We start from the raw sequence: 6,000 nt of genomic DNA on the forward strand, positions 1-6,000 counted from the left end.
CTACAGGAGGAAAAACCACCCAATTGTTAAGAATTATGTCTCAAATTTCCATTATTATTAGTTTCTATTTTAGAGTGTATTTTTATTGTAATTTCTTATAGAGACGTGAATTGGGCTCTAAGAAATTGTAATTCTTATCCACAAAGGAATTGGGTATGTAACTTTATAAATAGACACTTAGGTTATTATTGAGAGTTATGAGTTGAGAGGGATGTAGCCTCATGAGGGAGTACGTTGATGGTAGGGGTAAGTTACGTGTTTGGTAGAGTGAACACTGATGGCGAGAGGGAGTCTCGTGGAGTACACGGAAAACTCGGTCAAGAGTTTGTGTGCATGGTCCGATGTTGAAATTCTCGTATATATCTTGTGTTGTGGTTTGGATTGTTGTTTGCTTTCTTTCTTTTGGTTCCGTTGTACCCCAACAATTGGTATTAGAGCCAAAAGTGAAGGAGATTCAGAAAACACAAGAAGTCTCAACATGTGTTACAACGGGCTTCAGTTATAGGTGAAGTCAATTGACTTGGTTACATGGCATGGAGCTTGAGTAGTCAAGGTGGAGCCTTGGGGTTTTAACTGATTGAGCAATGTATAGTGGGGATAATCCGAGTTCTACAATAAGATCGAAAAGATTGAAGTGGCAGAGAATTGTCTAGATTCATTTGCCATGAGAAGCGATGATTGACGTAATGGAATTTGAGCCAATGTGGAGATTGTTAGGAATTATGTCTCAAATTCCCATTATTATTAGTTTCTATTTTAGAGTGTATTTTTATGGTAATTTCTTATAGAAATGTGAATTGGGTTATAAGAAATTGTAATCCTTGTCCACAAAGGAATTTGGTATGTAACTTTATAAATAGACACTGAGTTATGAGTTGAGAGAGATGTAACCTCATGAGGGAGTACGTTGATGGTAGGGGTGAGTTACGAGTTTGGTAGAGTGAACACTGATGGCGAGAGGGAGTCTCATGAAGTACACGGAGAACTCGGTCAAGAGTTTGTGTGCATGGTCCGGTGTTAAAATTCTCTACTATTATAATATATCTATATATATAATAAATCTCTTCTCATCCGTGGATATAACTCTGATTTTGGGTAAACCATGTATATATCTTGTGTTGTGGTTTAAATTTTTGTTTTCTTTCTTTCTTTTGCTTCCGCTGTGCCCCAACAACAAACCCCGCACAAAAGGCGAGACACCAAAACTCGACATAGATCAAGAGATCTAATTAGAAACCAAACAACAGATCTATACTGTCAAGCCAAAATCAAGTCAAACAGGAGCAGATCTAATAAAGCAACAGTAAAACGGCATAAAATCTATCAATTGAATAAATTTATTATATTATATCGAGTTATTAAGTGGTGAGAGGTACGGATCGAATCTCGAGTGGGGAGCAGAAGAGAAAAGTCGAAAGGGAGGCGACTAAGGGTTAGAAAGAGGCGAGAGGAAAGTAGAGAGAGAAAAAGTGTAAAAGTTTCTTCAACAAAGACTGAGAATGACAATGACAATTGGTATATCATCTATTTGTCAAAGGACAATACTTACATCCAACCCAGGTTGGATGAAGTTTGTCCAACCTGGGTACGTGGCACAATCAGGGCATGACAAGTGTCCATTACACTATTCAACTTAAGTTGGGTAATACCCAACTAAAATGGGTTTGACCCGACAGAACAATTTGTATTTTTATTTTTTTATTTTTTATTTTTTCAGAAGATTACTCCCTGCCTCGTATCTTTCCGCCGCCGCCACTACCACCACCATTCTTGACCTCCTTTCTCTTTCTTTTATCTCTCACCCAGCCAACAAACCCATCTATGGCCATCTCTCTTTCACTCACCTAACCAGCGAATCCAATTAAAAATAAAAAAAAAATCATTTCATCATCAATCTTTCTCACCCCCAAAACCAGTAAACCCTTACATATATATATATATATATACACCACAACCAACATCGGCGAGCTATCGGCGCAAGAGACAGTGTCCTGGTAGTTGCAGGAGATAACGGCGGCAGGGCAGACGACCCACCATGGTGTAATACCCCGATATTTTAAAAAGGATTTATTAATTAAATTAATTTATGTTATATTATTATTATTATTATTATTATTTTTAAATGATTTGTTTTAGTTAATTAGGTGCTTGATAGTTGTGATTTGTTTTATTTAATTAAGTGCATAGGTAAATTGTATTGTTTTAATTAAATTATATTTTTTTCTTTTATTTGTTAAATTTATATGGTGTTTGATTTGTGAAATGCTAGTTAGTGAATTGTTTATTTGATTTGCGTGATTTTATGTTGGTGTAACTTTATTGTTAATTATTGGTAGCTATTAAATTTAATTTCATTATTTTAGGTATTTAAGTTATTTGGATTGGGATTAAAGGAAGTTGGACCAACGGATGTGGTATTGGGCTTGAAGGAAGCCTTGTTGGGTTAATTGGTAAAGGCCCTTGGTTGTGAGGATATTTAATAATTATCTTTGCATAATTATACCTATATAATTACATGTGTATATTAATTCATTATTAAATCATGTAGAGGGATATATATGTCAAGATAATTATATATTGATATATATAGGTATATATAATTTATTTAACTAATGGTTATATATGGAAGGTAATATATATATATTTTTACATTAAAATATATGTATGTATATATATTATTTAAAAGATAAATATTATTTATTTTATATGATAATAATCCTAATGGGAAAAGGATTTAGGTTTTTGGATGTGTATAAATAGACACATAAGACTTTAGGGTTATGAGTTTTTCCACGTTAGAAAAATACGAGAATTAGAGAGAGAAGAAGAAGGGCTAACGAAGAGGAGGCCAGATCAAAGAACGTAAGAGGAGACCGGATCTGGAAAAGAAAAGGCGAGTTCTTCTCTACTTCTCCTCTTAGAACTCATAAACTTATCACCTTGATTATCGAAATAATAATTGTATTGTATTGAATTAAAATATTAATCGGATTAGATGAGCATGCTTATTTTTTTTTAAAATTCTTTTTATAGATTTAAACATGTGAATATATGTATGAATTGTTCGGATAATTTAAATATTGTATGTGAGGGAAGATTAATTAAATTTTATTTCTGAAATTTTCTTATAGTTTGTTTTAACTTTATGTAGCGTGATTAATTAAATTAAATGGACCAAAATATAATTACATATATTTCGTTATGGCCAAAATTAATAAATTAAGCTTGTGGATTTTTCCTAGAATTTTCTGGACTGATTTGATATTTTTAGGAAAAAGTCGGATATTTAGAATTATATATATATATATAATTATATATGTGCAAATTAATTATATATATATATACTGTATATGTTTACGCACGGGTGGTAGTTTAGAAGGGCGATATTCCAGTGTGGTGCGGCCTATGCTAAAAGTATGTGCATGTGAATCTGGGGCATTGAATGTTGAAATACATAATAGATTGATTCAGTGCATTAGGGTGTATAATATGTTGATGGCTACGCTGATCTAGACCGTTGGATGAGGTGGATGATGGTGGATTGATTCGCTGGAGCGCACCAGCAGGGACGCGGTACAACCAACCAATAGGAGCGCGCCGCGTCAGCAAGAGGAATAGCCAGCGCGCGTGGCAGCGCGTGGCCGCGCGTGCGCGTGCGTGGCAACGCGTGTGAGCGTGTGCTCACTCTCCAGCGCGTGTGAGGGCACGTGTGAGCGCGTGCGTGCGTGGAAAGATGTGTGGAGGCGCGTGCAAGGTGCTTCGGAGAGTGTAGAGGCGCGTGGTAAGGTATTTGGTGTCTCGAAAAGGTCCGGTAAAGTCCGGAGAGGTTCTAGAATATGTCTCGAGGTGTTCTAGTTTTTCTAAAGGCTGTAGAGTGTTACTAAGATATGTGGTAGACTTTAGCTTGTGTAACAGAATAAATTAATGATTATTATAGAAGGGAATGAATATATATATATATATATATATATATTTATTTATTTATTTAGTTATTTATTTATAATCGTACATGAGTATATGGTTTATTTAACTTGCGATTAGGATGGAAAGAAGTAGTTATATATATATACATCTGTATATGTATATATAGTATGGAAGATATTATATACGTATATATTACATAATATATGTGTATATGGATATCATTTAAGATAATTATTATTATAAGTCTTATTTGGTATATCTGAATATGTTGGTTATTAATTATTGGCATGCTTATTATATGCATGAGATGTGTATGTGTGATTTAGCTTATTAGTTAAGTTTAAGGTTGGTATATGGTTGAATTGTAGGCATGGATGAGTTGCCAAAGGCTTAAATATATTGCCTTATTATTCGTATAGATAAAATACATACGTGGAAAGTATGGATGAATTGCTAATTAAAAGTATAAATATATATACTTGAGGAGGCATGGTTGAGTTGCCAATATATAGATAAATATATTCATAATAGCATGGTTGAATTGCTATAGCATAATTAAATTGCTATGTATGTTAGATGATTAAATTCATCTATGTGTACGGTAGGTATGAGTTGGATTTAAGTTAGATATTCTTAAATTAGAATAATCTAGTGGTTACATATTAGTATATTACTTGGTATATATTAATAAAATATTGTTGGTGGAGACATGAATGATTTGTGAAAGTTTAAATTTCTGAACATGTAATTTAAACAATCAAAAGTATTACTAGGTTTTGGGATTTTAGTGGATTATTAATTTAATTGTAATTTATAGCTAAAATGTTAAATTACTAGTTAGGTTGGAATTAAGGTGAGTAGAGTTTATTTTATAGGAAAATTATAAATGATGGTTTTGGTCTAGGTCTGATTATTAATTAATCGTTGGTAAATGGATTTAACAATTTAATTGCACCTATTTATAGATAGGATTATTGTATTGTATAAAAGTATTTATATATATTTATAGCATGGTATATTAAAGTTTAAACTTTATTAGGGTTTGTTTTGATATAGATGATTTGTTTATTAGCTTTCAGAGGTTTGGTAGAGGGAACTTGGTCATAGGGTTTAATCCGCGATTTATTTTTCAGGTTGTTAGAAGGTCAAGTCTCAAGGTTGAGGATCTGCAGCTGGAGGACTTATCCATTCTTTCTGTTTCAGTTGATATTAGTATTTATTTGGTTGGAATTCTACATAGTAACTTTTGGTTAAGGGGTCCTTGAGTTACGGGATTCCCGAATTGTAATCATTTAGAAGTTATTAATGGATTTACTATTAATTAGATTTCTTCAGCGTTTTAGTTTATTCTTTATTTCATTTTGTAATTTGTGCTTATTTAAATACTTTAATTGTTTTGATATCCCCTAATTTTGTCCGCGGACTTGATCAACCCGTGTTGCGAAATTAGGGGGTATCACACATGGTGACGAGATACCGGACGACGACGGCAAGGATGATTGGTAACTCGTCCTGACCCAATGGAGCGCCGCTGCTGGGAATTCGGCCAATTTCGCCGTCAAATCAAAAGACGATGATGGCTGATTCATTCTTCGATTTTAGGGATTTCGGTGATGAATCAATAGCACAAAATGGTGTTTAAACCTAACCCTAGATTCTGACTACTGTGTGATCTAAACGGAGAGAAAGAGCTCGTGGGGATGCCGATTGTGGGTGGTGCGGGGAAGGGGTGGAAATGGTTGTTTCGTATGGTGGGTGAGCAGTGGTGGAGGGGCTGATTGTGGGTGGTGGTAGAAGGTTAGAGAGATGAGAGGACTGACGGTGGCGGCAGCCATGGTCGGCTACCAACCCTCTACCCAAATCGAAGCCATCGTCGTCGGCAATGAGGTCTTCGTCAATTCGGCCGTGGCTTTGCCTCGCTGCCGAGTCAACTCAGTCTCCAATAGCCACCAATCCAACACCACTCGCTCTATCCTCTCCATACTCTTCTTGGGCCACCTCGGCGACAACGGACTACATCGCTGACCTCAACGCCGATTGTTTCTTCGCCAATAGCCACCAAACAAGAATCAGATT

This window comes from Cornus florida, unplaced genomic scaffold, assembly GCF_030987335.1.
Source record: "Cornus florida cultivar Cherokee Brave unplaced genomic scaffold, ASM3098733v1 CherokeeBrave_3.0.0_Hap2_Chr08, whole genome shotgun sequence".
NCBI lineage: Eukaryota > Viridiplantae > Streptophyta > Magnoliopsida > Cornales > Cornaceae > Cornus > Cornus florida.